Source organism: Amblyomma americanum, chromosome 1, assembly GCF_052857255.1.
Source record: "Amblyomma americanum isolate KBUSLIRL-KWMA chromosome 1, ASM5285725v1, whole genome shotgun sequence".
NCBI classification, from domain to species: domain Eukaryota; kingdom Metazoa; phylum Arthropoda; class Arachnida; order Ixodida; family Ixodidae; genus Amblyomma; species Amblyomma americanum.
In genome coordinates, this window is record NC_135497.1 from 47,229,256 (window position 1) to 47,248,927 (window position 19,672).

The following is a 19,672-nucleotide window of genomic DNA, read 5'->3' on the forward strand; positions in this document are numbered from 1 at the left end:
CTTGCACCAGCTCTGGTTCAGTGCCAGCTAGCCGAATTTGGAGAGAATCCCGAGCAAATTTTTCATCCACGTCCTGCACAGTAAAGGCATAATTCTGAGCCAACCACAATAATCAAATCTGCTCGAAATGCACCCATCATGCTAACTCAAACAAATAGTGGACATTTTTATCCACATACTATACATTCCCCCAAGACTTGTAATGGGGTTGGTTCATAGCCCTGAACAATCTGGATCCATGGTTATGCCAAATATGACCAGATGTACCAGCTGGCAGGTAAGCTTGGTCCAGCCAAGAGGTGAAAACATTGCTGACAGATCGAAGGATCTGTGCTGACTAAATTAATTTACAAAAGAAACAATTGTTGGAGAGAACAAAGAAGCACTGAGAGATGAAGAGAGGTGGGCACGGCGCCGACAAGGCAGAAAATAGTACGACACATGGCCCCAGTTGCAAAGGCACTCACTGCAGAGAGCTTAGTTGGAAATTGGTACCGATGAACTGAACATCACAGAAGAGGTGAAGCTCTCGTTGCAGCTAGCACTTCTAACGTACCCTATCATCTTTCTTCAGTAGCCATTTAAGGTTCCAGTTAATAGCTCTGCCTTGGTGTCTCTTGTGGGTCTTGAACTATGGTCACTTCCGAGAAGGATGGTACCAAAAACCCAGAACTCTGAAGGTATGAATGGAGAGCTGAAGACTACTACAGAAGCTGCTACCGAGAACACTGAAAGTGTAGAACTTTACACTGCCTGCAGCCAGGACCCGACGTCCTTGAAGAAGAAGACAACCAGTTTCTGCACTAGAGCGACAGAAACACCGAGCACCGACGGTATTTCATACCAGCATTACTTTGCACTTTTCTCTTCAACTTGAAAAGCTTTGTCGTGCACGGCACTCAGCTGGCATTGCAACAGTAATTGAAATCTTGGCATCCTCCCTATCCAAACCCGTAGTTGAGCTGCATGTTAATCTGACCATTCTTTTGATAGAGGCATCCCCACCCAATGCGGAATATGAAAACAAAGAGCGCCTGATGACTGGGAGCTAGGAGCCAAGCTCCAAAAGCAGCTGGAAGCTGCGCCTCCATCTGTTATAGATTAATGTGATGCGAAGGAATGCGGAACTGCAACATGCTACCGACTAAAATCCACGTGCATCAGTTCGCTATTTAAGCTCTCAGGATGCATCAGAAAGAAGCGAGGCCAATAGGCAAACTTTTTAGACCAGAAATCAGCAGGTTTGATGGAACTATGCTCATGACTATAGCTCCTGGGATCAGTATGAAGCTTCAATACATAGCAATGAAGCTCTATCAAAAGTCATAAAAAAGCTACTGCACTGGAAAAGCAGGAGATATGAGGAGTCTTTCATTTACTGAAGAAAATGACCACAGTGCACCTGACCTAGTTAATGAGCAGTCTAGGAGAAAAGAACTTGCTCTAAATGATCACAACTCACCTGCTATGGCTAGCAACCATTCTGTTCATTGGCGACACAGAAGCATTACAGCATTTAATGATGAAGTCATTAAGAATGTAAGCTGCCTTGGGTGTGGAGCAAGTGGAGCGCAGTGCCTCACTCCAGAAGCCTGTTGAGAACTTTGCCCTGAGAAATGATAAAACAACAATGCAAAGACACAACCGAAGCAACCAAGACCGGTTTGAAGGGTATTCCGCATGGTTAGACTCTGAACAAAGAAGTTCACAGCAAAGAATAAATGCAAGAAATTGTCGGACTCATACAGAACCAAATAAACTCAGGTCAAGTCATTACAGGCATTAAAGCAGAGACTATTGCACTGCACACACTGCATCTCGGGTATTTGAGCATCCTAACAATTCCAGGCACGCTTCGTCATATATATACCAAAACACATTATAACAGATGCTGAAGGCTACATATATACCCCGCTACCCACAATGAAGTGTCTTCATTGTGGGTAGCGGGATTGATGATAGCGCACGTGCCTTAGAAATTTGGTTAATGTTTTTTTTTGGTGTCTTCATTGTGGGTAGCAGGGTTGATGATAGCGCATCTGCCTTGGAAATTTGTTTAATGGTTTTTTTTGAGGGCGGGGGGTTTATTGCATTTGGGTGATTACAGTACATCTGCGTTTGACGGGACAATCTTACATGTGTGTGTGTATTGTATAAATTGACTTCTTACTGTCGAATAAAATTCAGTTGTAAGTTCAGCGCCTTCCGTGTCTCTCGTCTCGTCCTCTTGTGTGTGTTTTAACGCTGGTTTTTAATGCGATGGATAACCACCAACTCGCCCAATCCTCAGTTCTTCTGCAAAGGTGTGCATGCAACCTTCCAAATCCACGCAGATTTTTGTTTTTGCAGCCATACTCATTTTTGTTATGAAATTAAACTTCAGGGCCTATGTTTACGAACCGGTGTGGACAGTGGTGGTCCCCGGTCCGGCGCACCCATATCCCAAATACGGACGCTACAAAAACGGGCACTTCTGACCTCTTTTAAAATTTCAGAACCATTTTCTTGACGCTGCAACATGATGGCTTTATAACTTGGTAGGGTGGCTTCACCATAGAGCAGTGGTGTCGCGTGAAGAAGGCACACGCGAAGCCGAAGTTGAGTTTTTATTTTCAAAACAAAATAGTTGTCAAGGAAGTTGACGAAAAGACAATAACATGCCTGACTAAGCGTAAACTTCCTATAACGTCGCACATCACAGAATGGACGGCGACAGATGCCACACAATATACATACAGGTTTATTGCCATACATGTCTGCCATATCCACCCCACCCCCCCACCTTTTTCTAGCTATGCTCAGACCTGCTACTACATTTCGCTATATTTCGATGCATTTCGCATAGCGCAATCAAGAGGGTTATGCCTCAAAGAGACAACTTTAAATCTTGGCCGTGCACCCTAGTGACCACACTGCCGAAGCCAGCGTGCATCCAAGAATCAGCTTACTATGCATACATAGGCATGGAACAAGATATACAGAAATTAACCCACCTTAGTGCTATGCTGCTGTATTGCGCGTGCTTTACATAATCCTTGGATCAGGCCTTTTGTTCTTAGATGAGAACTACTCTCGGCGCGATGAGCGACCGTGCTTCCTGCGGGCTGGGATAATTGGGCTCTCGAACCTATTCTCTTGTGGCCTCTCGTGGTGAACGAGCAACCTGCGAAACGGCATCCTGAGTCGTGCAACTCTCACTGAGCACCTTTAAAATGCACCGTTCCCTCCTCGCGAAAGAAAAGGAGCGCGCCACAGACCTTATGAATGGAACTGCACTTACCGTTTGTGTCTGCCGAGCTAGCGAAGTAAAAAGACCGTGCACATAGTGCAAGTCAACCGAGCGGCGCGCATTGACACTTGGCAGAGAGGCACCATTTGCAAGCAGGCGCCTGTGCTGGCGTCCCACCGTTGTCATGACAACAAGTGCTGTACTTCAATGTCTGTGCTTCGGAATTATTTTTTTCTCGTAGAAAACATCACTTGTAACAATAATCTGCAACATTCGCTAAGTTTTCTTGACAAACGCGACACATCGCCGACTAATGACGTACGGGCGCTCACAGCCAATCCTGCCTCGCTTACAACCAGGTCGAAATAACGTAAGCATTATTTAAACCCATGACGTCGAATCTGGTTGGATCAAAAAACTTCACATCGGCTTTGTTTTCCTGTTCATGTTTGAGCCGAGCCAAGCATTGCTTTCAGTAGCACTACGGCCGGTCGGCGGGAGGAGTGTGCGATCGTGTTGCACGTGAGTAATTTGTTCTTGCTATCTGTTTGTATGCACATACTGAGTAGAGATGGGCAAAACGGCTCACTTCAGTGAGCGGCTCAGAACAGCTCCGCTCACTGAAGTGAGCCGGATCATTTGAACGGCTCACCCGCTCAGTTGGGTCACTCAGGAAAGAGCCGGGTCTTTTTAGCAGAAGAGCAAGGTTCCGGGCTAGTTGGTAATGCATTTAGGGGAGAAACAGCGCAATGAAACACGGACACACGAAGAACGAGTGAGCCGTGGTTCTTTCCTTTCCACTCCCTCTCTCCACAAGTGCGGCGCAGGGACCATCTCTTTTTTTTTCTTTTCCTTCTGCATGCTACCGGCTCCTTCAAGCGCGTCTCTATTCTTGATGGCGCCGAGGCGTCGCGGGCCTCCGCTATCTGATATTTCTGGGACGAGCCAGTGGGTTAGTGGCACCGCCAGTTAGCTGAGAAAAAAAAGAAAGAAAACTTGTCATCCTTCGAGAGGCGACGCGCAGGTAGGGCGGGGAAGGAAAAGAGCATCACGCAATAAGGGTAAGGGCTCCCGTAATAATAGGTTTTTCGGAAATCTTCGTTATGTGTTTTTCTTTTATCCAAGCCCTGGGCTCGAGGTTGTGTCAAACTTCAGGGCTGTAGGTGGCTACCTTCATTGGTTATCGAAACTTAGGACGGGCCTCGAAATACGGCCGCCCTAACTTCTTTGTTTATAAAACTTACAAAAACGCAAGCAAATGCATTACAAATCACAAGTCGGTATTGCCTAGTTTAGCTAGAGGCTCCGTGCAGTGGCTTGTAATTCTGCAAATATACCTAGGCTTTAACACGTGGGTCGATAAGTAAGGTCTTGTAGTGTATGTTCTCTGTGTGAGAATTACCTTTTTTTTTTAGTTAGAGTTATTTCGGCCGTCTGTATGAGACCTTCTTCTGTAACTCAGTTTGCCTTTGTACATTTATGTAGATATATTTCCTCTCTTAATCATCTGCATTTGACAATCGTCCCCATCTTCAAACACTGCCTGGAGAGGCCCTGTTCCTCTCTAAAGAAAAGGAAGAGACCATGCCTGAATTTACTACACGGCTATTTTACGGATGCATATATTGTTTTGTTTTCATGAAAGCCAAATAACTAGTAGGTTACACTGCAACCTCTGCTATAGAGTTTAGTTATTTGGCTTTAAATAAAACGATATGTGCATTAGTAGAATAACCGTGTTATAGGTATTTTTACTAATACCTTCGAAATGTTGCACCAGCTCACGATGCAAGATCGGTGGGAGTCGTGAGACATCGCTCGAACAACAGCTGTCAACGAACGGCGCCATTCTTTGCCAATGATTTGCCAGAAGACACGTTCTGAGCGAAACAGCGATCGCAGACAACGGACGACAACAAGGAAGACACAACACCGCAGGACAACACAAAGCGAGGACAAGCTCTGCGAGCGCTCTTTTGCTCGGAATGTATCTCAACCAACTAGCCCAGAAATACGCACTTTGCCAGAAGACCCGGCTCTGATTGAACGGTTCTTCGAACGGCTCACTGAACGATAGAGAAGCGCCCCTTCAAAACAGCCGCACGGCTCACTGAACGAGAGAGAAGCGGATCTCCAAAAGAGCCGCACGGCTCACTGAACGAGAGAAGCGCCTCTCCAAAAGAGCTGCACGGCTCACTGCACGAGAGAAGCAGTTCACCAAAAGAGAGACTCTCCAAAAGAGCCAAACGGCTCACTGAACGAGAGAATCGGTTCACCAGAAGAGCGGCTCTCCAAAAGAGCCAAACGACTCACTGAGCCAAAGACCCAGCTCTTCAAAAGATCCGGATCTCCAAAGGAGCCAAACGGCTCACTGAGCCAAAGACCCGGCTCTTCAAAAGATCCGGATCTCCAAAAGGAGCCATTCGGCTCACTGAGCCGAAGACCCGGCTCTTCAAAAGATCCGGATCTCCAAAGGAGCCAAACGGCTCACTGAGCCAAAGACCCGGCTCTTCAAAAGATCCGGATCTTTTGAAGAGCCGGGTCTTCGGCTCAGTGAGCCGAATGGCTCCTTTGGAGATCCGGATCTCTCGTTCAGAGAGCGGGCGACCCGTTCACTCAACCAGCTTTCTCGCACTGCTAATAGATGGCGCGCAAATCGCACCCAGCAGCTCTGACGGACGGTTCGACACGGCTAACTGAACGACAAACCAGCTTTCTCGCACTGCTAACAGATGGCGCGAAAATCGCACCCGGCAGAAGACCCAGCGACACAGCTCTGACGGAACAGACAGTTCGCCGTTCGGCACGGATCACTACGCTGGACTACGGTCCTATGGATCAGTGAGCCGGATCTCCAAAAGAACCGCCTCTCACTTTTCCTGAGCCACGGCTCACCCGCTCTTTTAAAAGAGCGGCTCAGAAGATCCGGCTCACTCCTGAGCGACCCATCTCTAATACTGAGTGCTGCCCGTTATCTGACACTCGGCATTCCGTTGTCAACTTCCTTGCGCCCGAATATTTTGTGTTAGCAGATAAAGCGCTGAGCCCGCTTTCCCGGCAGTGGACCCAAAGGCCCGGAGGGAAAGACTCATCTGTTTTTTCGTAAGTTCTGCTCAAAAGCTCTGTGCAGTTCAACAGAAAAGAGCTTGCGCTGAGCGTGTTTTATATCTTTTGTCAACCCAACCCAACGTAGCTCATGGTCATTGAAAACACGCATAATTACCAGCTTTTGCGTGCTCCCGAAAAAAGGCGGGAAACTTTTGACAACAGTCCAGTTGAACTAACCGTTTGTGCGATGAGTTTTGTACGCGGTCCGATTTTTTGTGGCTCCGCGACTGGGAAAGTCTGTAGAGTGTTGACTTAATGCTGCACTTTACAATTGTGGGGTGCTGTTACAATCCGCTTTCTGAAACAGGTGCAAAAATTGCTGTGAGATAAGCAATTACGCTTTGGCGTCTGTACCGCGAAACATGTTCTTTTAAATTCATATTTATTTCAGAAAACGACTTTAAAAACTGACTGGCAGTTTTGTGGTATGCAGGGACCTTCCAGATTCCTGCTTCGAGTCCGGCGTTGGCTTGCTGGCAGTCCGGCGTTGGCTTGCTGGCGCAGAGGCTGAACAAATGGGACGTTAAAATGCTGAGGCAGCAAAGGCTCTAAGGCGCCACAAAGTGAGCCCTCGACCTTCTGTGAGAATTTTAAAATGAGTGCTGTGCCACTTTTGCCGAGCATCGGTTTTACGTGGGAAAGGTGCTTGGACCCAGGCAGCCAACTAGAATGGAGCGCATGAGGCAACTGGAGAGGCAAGCTTAATTTTAAAGCCTCTAAGCTTAAGACCTTTTTACAGCTGATGGTGTAAAGAGCCCTTAAAGAGATGAACATTGTGGGCAATGTGCTTGATGTCCTTTGACTGTTTGGAAGCTTGTGAGGTGCATAAAGCTCACAAGGCACTGTTGCAGTGTGTGACAGGTCATTGTGGTGATATTAGAAAAAGACATAGTGCAGCACAATGGGACAGAGAAAAGGAGCACACAGGACGAGCGCTTATCCTGTGTGCTCCTTTTCTCTGTCCCGTTTTGCTGCGCTATGTCTTCTAATATGCTATACGAACAAGCCCGAACTACAGCTTTGTTAAGATTGGTCATGATAGGTTTCTTTTATTTGGCTGCACACTCTGCACTAGTTCTGTGAAGTTCCGCGGTGGTGCCGGCACCGTGCAACGTCAGCTCAGGCAGTTCAAATGCAGCTTGGCACTGGCCGCTTCCAAAACGAATGGTCGAGTGCAGGTCCGATTGTCCAATAGCCTTGCTGTCGTCACGAAATTGCATCCAACTGCGTGCCGCCGACACCAACAACCACCAAAATCCTGAAACACTTGGAAGAATTTTCAAGCATCAAATCGCAATGAGGTTTTACTATGAACCTGCTCTAGGAAATGGTCGTTTCACGGAAAGAAAAAAAATCGTTGCATGTATACACACAGGCGACTTACGAATTAGTGCTGAAATGCTGCCCATGCGACTCGACTTGACTGCTTAGGTTTTCATTATGACGCCTCAATCACTCACCTCCTCTATGTGTAGGTCGAAGAAGCAGAGAAGGTATGGCACGAGTTATTTAATGAAATGGTGACAGTTATTTGCTGAAAGGTTATGGCTTACAGGGGTTTGTCCTAAATCGAATCAGGCTATGAGGGGCGCCGTAATGAAGGGCTCCGGAAATTCTGAGCACCTGGTGTTCTTTAAGGGAGCATACACACCTAACTTTTGGGTGTGTGGTTTCTTCTTTTTAATGTAATGACGCCACAGTGGTGGCTCAGTGGTTATGGGGCTTGGCTGCTGACCCGAAAGACGTGTGTTTGATGCCGGCTGCAGGGGTCGAATTTTGATGGAGGCGAAATTCTAGAGGCCCATGTACTGTGTGATGTCAGTGCACGTTAAAGAACCCCAGGTGGTCGAAATTTCCTGAGCCCTTCACTAGTGTCCCTCATAGCCTGATTCGTTTTGGGACGTTAACCCCCCTAAACCAAACCGATCTTTTTTTGTAATGAGGTGTAAGGCATTATTATACACGGATTACCGTGTGGTATGCTCCTATGGCTGCCAAAAAATATATAACAATTTCTTTCTTGTGCTGTTTCAGTTTCACTAGCTGAACGATGACTGACCTCAAAGAGAGGCTGTAGGTCATGTGAGACGTGAAAAACTGCAATATAATCACTGCTTCCACATTAGTTGTCATTCCGGCTCTTGAGGAAGGCTGGCTTCAGCACTGCAGTAAATCATAACGATGAAGCAGAGATTATATGGGCGTTTTTCCATGCCTCACATGACACAAAAGCACTCTTTGATGTCACAGCAATTGTTCGGCTCTTGAAACTGAAACAGTGTGACAGAAAAAATTCAATTATAAATTATTTAGCGGGGATGGGCAAATATCACATGGTGATTCATAGGTAGTAGTATTTTCTGCATCGTTGTAGAGAAGAAAACATGCCACCAAAATTACGTGTCTATATTCCTTTAGCACGCAGAAAGCCAAATGGAAAATGCTCTTGGCCATTCCCTCCAATGCAAATGCTGTGTGGTGTATAATATTGTTGCGTGGTTGCCGTCCAAAGAGTGAGGCGCGGTGAACGACGGCAGAGATATAATTTAATGGCCGTTGGCCTAGCGCGAGTGCTCTGTAACGCACCGCAGCCAGCTTCGTGGTCTTGTCACAATATTGCTTTTTCTCATGGACATTGTCACATGTAGGAAACTGGGTGGTGTGTCATTGTTTGCGTAAGAACTTAAGGACACTGAGAAGTTCCCTAGGACGCCGCTGACCCCACACCATACGTGGCAAAATTACCTTTGAAAAGTGATTAAATTCCATTGCTAATTACTTTCCTAGAAATCACAGAAGTAATTAAATTATATTACAAATTACTGTTCTCAAAAAGTAATGACATTACATTATAATTACCTGCCTTAAGTAATGAAAATTACTTAGTTTCGATGCTAAAATGTTGCGCATTGGTCATAGTTTGTGCAAAAAATTTCTAGTTTTTTTTTGCACCGCCACTGAGCTTGAAAATGGGCGTCAGAAATTTTGCCCCTCTTTAGTCAATTTGAACAGCCGCTTTGCTGATGTAGATGAGTTCTTTGTCATATCAGTCTTCAATCAGAAGTACATCGTTCAATGTGTAATATGGTCCCACCATTCTGATTTTGAAGAATTTGTCATCCACGTAAACAGCGGGAGTGCATTGACTGCTTATCGACGCATCATCCCAGAAGTGCGCAGGGGCGCGAGAAGCTGCCAATTCTGCTGTTCAATTGATTTGTTCTGGAGGCAAGTTGGGGGAAATACATTGCATGTTGCTGAGACGCTGTTGCCTATGTTGCCCTTCAGTTAGAAATAGGGCCTCAAATGAGGCCACAAAAACCCGAAAACTCACGAACAACTTTCTTAGACGTGTCAGTTGAGACTTCTTGTCAGTGCGGCGACGTCAAAGTACTTGCTCAAGCGCTCGCAGTGCGTTTGTGTGTGAGATCGTGTGCAGTGCAGGAAGATGCATGCCAGTCCTGTGACTGATTTGCAGACTCTTCACCAAGGCAGTGCTGACGCCTATGCGCACGTCACCTCTCGTCCACGTGCGCCGCTTCCCTGGAGTGCTGGCCATTACTGGTTGTGCACTTTTAAGGGGAACGCCTTATATGACACATTGACATTGATACCTGGCGTCGTCGTCGATTTCCAGGAAACGCGGTCCACAACCCCCAATGATGTCGTCAGCAGAGGGAAAAATTTCTTCCTAAGGTGTAGAGAATTGAACCAATTGAGGGCCTTTAGATTGCGAGGCGATCGCGCAACCCATGGGCCACAAAACTGCGTTGCTTCTTGGCGAATAATGATTCATTTAATGTATGTGTTACCTAATGACTGTATGCTAATGAGTAGGTGTGTCATTAGAAAGGAAGGAAACAATATAAATTAAAAAATGAATGTTTTTTGCCTTCAAAGCATCGAAGTAGTCTCAAGTGCCCCCGTAATTTATTCTTGCTTTGGTAGTCGCCGCGGTGGCTCATTGGTTATATGGTGCTCGGCTGCTGGCCCAAAGGACTCTGGTTTGATCCCGTCTGTGGCGTCTCATTTCAGTGGAGGCAAAATGCTATAGGCCCGTGTACTGTGCGATGTGAGTGCACGTTAAAGTACCCCTGGTGGTCAAAATTCCCGGAGCCCTTCACTATGGCGTCCCTCATAGCCTTAGTCGATTGCTTTGGGACGTTAAACCCCCATAAACTGCATCTGTGCTTTGTATATGCTCATCTCCACAAACGCGAGGCTAAAGGATGGCAGACACGAGGAGAAGCATGGACTCAGTATGCAGCAAAAGTAATATCGCTAGTAATTAATTACTTTTTTGTGAAATTACTGCTTGAAAGTAGTTCATTACAATAATAAATTACCAGGCCACAAAAGTAATGAATTACATTAGAAATTAGTGAGAAAAGTAATTTAATTACTGTAATTATAGTACAGTAATTTAATTACTGGCTAGTCTGCCACACACTGATTTCAAGGTGATTGCACACTGCTTTTCAATGAATGCGAAATCCTGACATGATAGCTTGTTCAAATGGTACGCAACAAGACCTTTTGCATTTTTAAGGCAAAGGTTTGTGCCACCTTCCCTTCTATTTTTTTGTTCCCCCCCCCACCGTCCCCCTTCATTTTTTTAGATGTTATGAATGCAATGTTTTAGCAACAAGCTTGAATTAGCCCCTATGAAAAATTTTTTTGCTGGTCTGCACGTGACTGGCTCTATGTCCAGGTTTTGCACCATTTCCTAGTCCCTGGCATTTATTGGCACTTTCACTTCATTAAAACTTTTGTGAATGTGCTGGAACAAATTTTGAAAAGTTCCTTTTCTAGCGTTTGCAAGTTGTTTCCATATTTTTGTTTTCCATGGGGGTGAAGTTTCATGGCATGTCCAGTCCGTCAACTATTTCTTACCGTTCTCAGATACTTTGTCCCCTTACACTTGAGCATTGTGGAAGAGCCGCAGCTGCTCTTAAGATGCTTTGTGTCCTTGCCTTTGTGCAGGGCAGCAGCGGCATCTTCCGCAGTGCTCAGGTGCGTGTGGGCAAAGCATCCAAAAATGATGACTAGCTTGGCTGGTATTTTCTCTTGGTCTCTGAATGCATCATATGGTCACAATTTGGCAAAATTATGGACGTGTATACCAGGGAATCGCTTCAAAATGTTATCCAGAATTTGTATTGTGAATAAAAATAGCACAACACGCATAATTTTTCGTTTTGTGATACTGCAGATTACACGAACCAAGAATAGAACAGCAAGGTTCTACTGTATTTCTTTGAAGGGCTGTGACGGTTTTAAAGGGTGTCTAGCAACCTAGAATTGTCATGAGGAATTTCGTTTACCTGGAAAAATCGGCGAGTTGCGAGGGATACCATCAAGAAAGTGGTCAAGTCTCGGAAAAGGACAGGCTGAAATTAACGCAGAGGTCTGCTGCGAGTTTTAACGATACTGCAAGTGTCCAGCACACGGTCCGTTCTTATTGGCATGACATATTTTTGCTTCTAATGAGTATTAGGCATGGCAGCCTGTCTGTTCTAGCTGTCTTTTTCTTGTCTTCAATTAAGTGAGCATTGTGTATACTGGTTGGCTCTGTACAGGTTGCCACACTGCTAATTAAATTTGGTCTGGTGCATATGAATAGACACAGCTACATTCAAAAGTATTTTCTGTGGAATAAGCCGTAGTCATAGTAATGTGCAGAATTCATGCACTTTCAGTATACTGATGCGAGGTGCCACGCCACTCCAGTGTGGCATCAAAATCGATCTGTAAATCTTGCTCTCAGTCCCCGTCAATCTTGTAGGCTGTTGCAGAAACAAATAGAGGCTAGTTTCTCTGCGGTTCGAGCTGTGATGACGAGGTCGTAAAAAGCTGTTACTTTTTGTGGAAATCGCTTGGTGCTTGTCCTGTGGCATTGCTGCTATCGAAAGGGATGCCAGAGTGTGCCTTCATTGGAAAGGCAGTAAAAGGCAGTGCTTCTCAGTGATGAGCAAACCAACCTTTCAGCCCTCTTGTTCAAGGGTTCCTTCTTGAAAGCCTGAAGTATTCTTTTGCAGTACAATGAGCAGTGTATGGAGCCCCTGAAAGCATGCAGAGTGTTCCGTTTAGAAATTTTCCAGAATTTTTTCAAAGTAGAGTTGTTTGTTTCTTTTGTGAAAGCACATGTAATGTCAGCACATATGGCCACCACTCTTATGAACCATTAAAAGAAAGCAAAAACTTGTGAGCATAATTTTAACAGACTTCCAAATCTAGGACTCCGGATCGCCCAGGCACTTTTCATCTAGTGAGAAGGGAAACAGCTGCTGAAATTCCTGCACGGATTCCTAGTTGAAATGTGTCAGCATCTCTGGGTCCGTTACGGCCAGGGATTCCAGTGTGGTGAAACCCATGCACAAGAGTTAAGTGGGCCATGTCCCATCAAGAATGCTGCATCTGGGGCAGCATTCCACAGCTGGAGGTGTCACAAGGGAGAGTGGAACAGGTCGTCTTGTTAATGCTCTCACTCTTGTTGTAGCTTAAAGGGACACTGAGAAGAGCTCTATCAATTTTTTTTTTGTTAGCAAAATCTGATAGTTCGGCATTTCATGGCTTTGTTGCCGCTTGTCCGCGAGCAAAAGGTGCATTTATTTCAAAGAAATTTGGATTCCAAGTAGAAATGTTTTTCCCGCCGCTCCGATTCAAACTTGAGAACTCTTACGACGTCACAGGACGAAGTGACGTGAAACGTGATGTAAACGCAGACTCCGTGACTTCTGGCCGCTAGCGGTGCGGTCTAGCAGCTGCCGAAATGAAAGCTACCGCCGCCGCACGTTGAAGGCGTCTATCAGGGGTCGCTACCGTCGCTTCGTTTACGCTTGCACCGGTGTCTTGCCAGCGTAACGAGTGATCCCGTTCCCGAATCCGACGACGAAGTTCTCGCAAAAACTCCAGCCCACATTTCAGCGACCTTAGCCCCAGAGAGCGTGTGATGCTTTTCAGGGAGCACAGTTAGGTTAGGCACCGGCGGGTCGTTTCCCCCTTCCTCAGTGAGCAGCCGTTGATAATCAGATATCATAACCCCAGTGCGGGGAGTCGTGAAGGGCCAGGACAAGGTCGGCGCCATCGGAGGCTGACCGGGGCTTTGGGGACAACGGATTGTCATTCTTTTAACGGCGCGGTTGCACGGTGCAGCAGGCTGCGTCGAGGTCTCCCACGGTTGCAAGGGCCAATAAATTCACTTATTTATTGTTTTGCCACAAGAAACGGGCGGGTGCTCAAGGGCGCTTGCGTTTAAAGTTGGCGGCTTGAAACTAAAGCCGACGCACTACGCTTCAACGGCTTCCGCTAGATCCAACGGGTCCACTGGATCGGGCTCTCTCGCCCACTTACATGTACCTTCAGATGTGTACTTTGAATGGATTAAATTAGCCGAGAGCTCGAAAAGAACAGCTCCGCCCAACTGCCGAAACTATTGAATTACGTCACAACGCGCACCTCGCCACGGAGCCGAATCGGTCTAGCCGGGCCGGCGGCGGCTGACGCATTCGGCGCGAAATAGAGACATGCTCAAAGAACTCCGCCAGTGCGGTCAGTGTGCGCCGAAGCCGCTGAACGCGTCAGCGGTCAAGCGCAGTTGGAGTATAGAGGGTCTCGCTTTGGCCAACGTAACGTCACCATGCAGCGTGCGCGCGCATTACGCCGGCGTATAAACGTTCCTTAACAGAGCTTGCGCTTAACCACTAACCAACGTATTCGGTGGCGGCATCTATGGGAGCCACTGAAACCCCCCGCCCAATCACTGAATAAAAAATAATCCTGCACCGAGGTTCGCGATCAAACCAGGGCCTTTAGCGTTTCAGGCGGAGATGCTACCACTCCGCCACGACGGCTCAAGGTTAACCATTAATAAAGGCGCTTCTAGTGAATGCACTCTTCCGATGCAGAAGTCTTCGCACTTTCGTTACGTACATCCTGGCCTAACAGCACTAGGCCGTCAGCAATTTTTCTTAACTGCCTTGTACCTTATCTCCCGTCCCTAATAAACGATTTCCGTTAAGTAGTTTGAAGTTGCCTGGCACAGCCGGGAATGTTTCGCCAAGCGAGCGTGCGAAGAGCACAAGTGCTCTTTATACTGCGAACGGCCTTCTACGATCACCGACCATCGTGCCATCATAGTTTTTCATCGGCTGTTTTTCATCACCTGACCAGCCTTAACAAGCTCCTTCAAAGGTTAACTAGCACTTGGAGTTCCTCTGCTTTTCTGCGCTTGTAAATCGAGGCGCGTCAAAAACAAAGCCTCGGGGCACGCAAAGTTCATAGACGCAAAGCGCAATATCAAATCGAAACTCTCCTGGCTGCCTGTGGCGCCGCCAAGCATCAGTTTTCTTTACTTCCAACATTCAGGTTGCCTTTTGTCTGTCTTCCTTGTGTGATAAAAGTGCACTGTTGGTTTTAAAACAGAACTTACTTCAATATTGAACCGTGCAGCCTTCCTTCGATAGCCTCAAAGATTCGCGACCTCCATGTAGGCAGGACAATTCCTCCAAGGTGGCGTCTCTTGTCCTATGACGTCAGCACGCTTGTACTTGCGAGATCGGCCTGTGGCGGCGATACCTGTATTTTGGTTCTTGCTATTTTCTACCTTACAAGAGCTTTGTTTTCAGTAAGAGTGGCGTTCTTGTGATCAGGAGCTGGTATTCTATCGATACAAGCCAACTTCAATTTCTGCTCAGTGTCCCTTTAAGCTGCTGTTCATCGATTTTTTGTGTCATTAATGTTTCTCAACAATGCCACATCACGTCATACGCCTTTTCAGTGTCTGAACTGTGACAAGAGCATCTCCACCGCAGCCGTGGGCTCGTGCTTGAGTGCTCGCCTCGACTACGGGAGGTCGTGGGTACGATTCCCGCGGCCTCCGGTCCACCAGCCAATTAATCCAATGGGAACAGGCGGCCCCCGGCCTAGTCCTCGGCTCTGCAGGGGTGCACTGCGTGGGAAGGATAGCCTGCGCCTCAAAATTCCCGTCAAATGCGAACACAAAAATGTCACCACGTGGTTAAAACCCGCAGTCCAAAACTCTCGCCTTGTGCCAGTTACAAAACTTAACGTTCACATCTCTAGCCTCAAGACAGATGTGCCATAGCTCACTCCGCTCACAAACCTCCTTCAAGCAAAGTGCAGCGGTATTTTCTTGCTACCGTTGTGGCTGGCTCACACGCATCGGCAGGTGTGCATGACTGGTTTAAAAAAAAAAGATGGGACTTCTACCGCACCAGATGGATTTAGGGTTGTTTGACGCCGGAACTTATCTCTGATCCATCAAGGCAACGGTTTGGTCGAAGACCCTTCTCCCAAGCATCTCACCCTAGATGAGCTGAGCACCATGGCGGCGAAATCTTAAAACCGGTGGGTACCCGGCGGCACTGGGAATCAAACACAGCACCTCCCGAATGTGAGGCGGATGCTCTACCACAAGGCCGCGCTTCAGTGCTATGATCTTTGCCAAAAGGCCGAGAAATGAACAGTCGAAAGATTGTTGTTCAGCGACTTACAAAGTCAAGCTGTCATGTTTTTTCCTGAACACAGTTATGGCTCAGACTAATTGTACCATTCTACATGATTTTTCCTCATTCATTGAGATGCTCAATAAGCTTTAGGATGCGATAAATTATGAAGAGAAATGACATGTGTCTTTTCATCACTGCATTTTGTGGAAACATGTTTGCGTTGTAATTTCAAATATCTGTTTTATAATTTCAACTAGTCGAAAATAAAGCATATCGCAGTACTGGCCGGCATTTCGAAAGGCCCTGATATGCACAGCATGTGTACGAGACCAGACGATGCAGCGGTTCCTGTGTCACTACTATTGGAGCCCACATGACCAGGGTTGCTGCTCTTCCTTGGGAGTGACGTCATAATGCACCCCGACACTCAGAAACCGAAATCGCTCAGTATAAATAATGCGATAATATTTAATGTGCATATTTGAATTGCAGAGCACGTATCACATGCCGGGTGGGAGTATGCAATGTTTGAAACTAAGAACACTCCAACCAAAAATTTGATGTCTCCGCCCCTTTAAGGTTTTGGGTTTAACATATGGAGCTTGTGACCTCCTGTGTGCCAGCTTCAGAAGCCTTTCAGAAACTCTTTCATTGTTTGTCTTGACTATTTTTATTCATTCTTGGTCTCTGCCTTGTACACACTTCTTTTTGTGTGTGGTTTCTCTGGCACATCTTGAACAATGTTCCTTTTATCCTTTTTTTTTAGGATCTTTCTAGTGTCCATACGCAAAGCCACTACAGGAGTGCGTGGGCTGCTGCTGTAGCCTGTTGGGAGATGTCTTTATCTTTTTTCCTTCATATGCATTCCATTATTTGTGTATTTGTTTGTGGGTTTCTCTTAGTGGTTTATTAGTTGCATTTTATTGTTCTGAGCTTGCATACTTTTTCTCTTTTCATGGCATCCAACCCTGTGTATGACTGATACTAGTGGAGGGACTGCAGCAGCCAACCTTGCATGGCGCGGCATTCTCTGGTCCAAGGCTCCTATTCCCCGTTCCAGGCTACTGGCTCAAGAATGTGCCCACAAGTCTGCACCTTGGCGTACAGGCAGTCGCATTAGGCCCACGTCGGCCAGGACTTCCTTGCCAAATAAAGTATTCCTACTGACACGCCTTGTTAGTAATTAATGAAGTGTATGAATAAATGAGTAACAACTTCGTTGGCCGTATGGAAAAGCCGTGTTACCAAGCAGTTTTTTTTTTGAAGACTATACCCAACCACCACATTGTTTCCTCTGAGTAACCTACTCATATTTGAGGTAAGTGCTTGCCGTGTGTCGCATCAGTCTGAAGTGTTCCTGCAGAACCGCGTAGTGCCTTCCTGTTTATGCCATTGCAGCAGAAAATGCTCCACAAAGCTAATGAAAACAAAGAAATTTCACTAACATACTGCTTTGAGACAACTTAAACGGGTGCTGAAGCCCACTGAAAATGTAAATCAGGGAATGAACAGGATGATTGTGGGCTCTGCATGTGCCTACTTTTATTGCATAGGAGGGGCCAGTTTCAACTTTATTACAGGAGGGTAGTGACTTTTCTAATTGCATCATCACTGAGTGGGATGCTTGTACCCATACCACCCCCTCATTCAGCACTTGAGCGATGACAGTGCTAGGGAAGCTCTTGCTGAACATTATAATCTAGGCCCTTTGAATTGAATGTTTATTGTAGGTATTTTACAAAGATAACAGCCCTAGCAGTGCTACTGGGATTGCAACTCGCTGCAAACGAGGCGGATTCTGTAGCACTGGGCTCTTGCTGGCAGTTTGTGAAATTGGCATTACCCGAAACTGCACTGTAGAAGAGCATAAAGAAAACGATGTCTTCCGCAGTAATTCATGCCATGCAACATGACATGGAAACCATCACACGGCCAGTTAATCTATTGCCTTCAGGTTCAAGACGTCTGCCAGTTTCTATACAGTAGCTTCAGACTGTTGGACTGGAAAATTACATCCTCTTGAAGGCACTTTTTGAGCAGGAACTGGACTTAACCTGATTTTCATGATTTATGCTTCGGGTGCACAAACTGGGTAATATCAAGCTTTTATAGTCTTTTTTTATATTATAGTCTTCTCTTATTATAGTCTTATTATAGATTTATAGTCTTCTCTTACTGTTGTGTCCTATCTTTCCTCAAGCAGAACAGTGGCTTGAGCAATGTGGTTGAGTGAAGTTGCATCACCTGTTAATGTCAGATTAATTTTTTTTTCTTCTAACTTATCTCAGCTGCTGAGGGCCATTATTGCCAGAGGGGTATGTAAGGTGTGTACTGTACACAGACAGGGAAATCTCTTAATTCCAACCTGCGGTATTTACAAACTGGCACTTCGCTTCCGTCAAAATCGCGTATTTCAATGCGACAAAGCTGCCCCTTTACCCTCTGTTTCTAATCAGCTTAGTTTGAACAAATTTTCGGTCACTTAATAGTTTGAAGTATCGAGACGTCGAATGCCTGACCAGAGCCGCCGCGGTGGCTGAGTGGTTATGGCGCTCGGCTGCTGGCCCGAAAGACGCGGGTGCCATCCCGGCCGCGGCGGTCGAATTTCGATGGAGGCGAAATTCCAGAGGCCCGTGTACTGTGCGATGTCAGTGCACATTAAATATCCCCAGGTCGAAATTCCCGCAAAAACGCACAATACTGTATGTGGCCACGTACCAATGCTCAGGTATTGGTTTGGTTTATGGGGGTTTAACTTCACTACGGCGTCTCTCGTAGCCTGAGTCGCTTTGGGACGTTAAACCCCCATAAACCAAACCAATACCTGAGCATTGGTACGTGGCCACATACAGTATTGTGCGTTTTTATCGCTGACACTTTCAAAAATTTCCCCGCCTCAACAGCTGGCTCGTTTGCGGTGAAACTGCACACAGAGCTTGCGTATTATGGTAACTTTTGTATCGTAGCAAGTTTGACAATGGTACTTACTTAGTTCAGGCGCACATGATGCGAAAACGTAAGCGTCTACGAGAGATCGACGAGCCAAAACCCGCAGACGACGCTTTTTCCCTGCAAGGAGCGCGGGCCGTTTGAATATGCCGTTCCTGTCGTTTCGTCTGCTTCTACTGAAGCGCTTACAACATTTTCGACTAATAAAGCGGAAAAATATCAGAACAAATAATTTAACGAGGCTTTACCTTTTAAAGAATATTGTTTGCAATGCTCGCTCTGCGGCCTAGTCGTGACGGCTTCCAGTGCCCAAAACAGACAGATGGCGCCACTGCGGCCCTTCAGCGAAAAAGCGTCGTTTGCGGGTTTTGGTTGCCGATCTCTACGTAGACATGTACGTTTTCGCATCATGCACGGCTCAACTAAGTAAGTACCATTGTCAAACTTGCTACGATACAAAAGTTACCATAATACGCAAGATCTGTGTGCAGTTTCACCGCAAACGAGCCAGCGGTTGAGGCGGGGAAATTTTTGAAAGTGTCAGCGATAAAAACGCACAATAGTGTATATATTTCCCACCCTTTGCGCGCGCACAATTTGTCCCTAAACGTAATAACCGTTGGATATATTGTCTTCATCTTCAAAATACTTGTCGCGAATCTCAAAAGTTTATTATAACGACAAATTTATATATAAGACTGCTCAAAGGGAGCACGGCTACAAAACCACCGCCGTACACACGCGCTCACTCTTCGCGCTCTTAATGCAGTTCTAATAGACTGACCGAAAGTTTGAGCTATAAAAGCGAGTACGAAGCAACGAGAATTCACTGTGTGAGCGTGTGTTCGAGGAAGGATCGCGCATAAAAGGTTTTGTCACCAAATGCACTGATCATAGTGCTTGCATGCGGCACAGC

The 19,672-nt window shown here is 46.3% G+C and overlaps 3 long non-coding RNA genes across 5 annotated transcripts; 1 reads left to right on the plus strand and 2 right to left on the minus strand.

Annotated features, from left to right (window-relative positions):
- On the minus strand, positions 1–3,355 carry LOC144112742 (uncharacterized). Of its 2 annotated transcripts, XR_013310432.1 has the most exons (4): positions 3,281–3,355; positions 2,994–3,163; positions 1,463–1,609; positions 1–73 (listed from the first exon to the last, which is right to left on the minus strand). It is a non-coding gene; the product is annotated as an uncharacterized LOC144112742 (long non-coding RNA). The 2 variants fall into 2 exon arrangements; XR_013310433.1 differs by lacking the exon at positions 1,463–1,609.
- Positions 3,356–3,670: 315 nt separating this feature from the next.
- Positions 3,671–16,974, plus strand: LOC144112741 (uncharacterized). Of its 2 annotated transcripts, XR_013310431.1 has the most exons (4): positions 3,671–3,751; positions 6,262–6,331; positions 6,771–6,900; positions 16,796–16,974. It is a non-coding gene; the product is annotated as an uncharacterized LOC144112741 (long non-coding RNA). The 2 variants fall into 2 exon arrangements; XR_013310430.1 differs by lacking the exon at positions 3,671–3,751 and having other exon boundaries at positions 5,788–6,331.
- Positions 12,004–19,078, minus strand: LOC144112745 (uncharacterized). Its single transcript, XR_013310436.1, has 3 exons — positions 19,005–19,078; positions 18,796–18,876; positions 12,004–12,399 (listed from the first exon to the last, which is right to left on the minus strand). It is a non-coding gene; the product is annotated as an uncharacterized LOC144112745 (long non-coding RNA).
- Between the last annotated feature and the right edge of the window lie 594 nt (positions 19,079–19,672).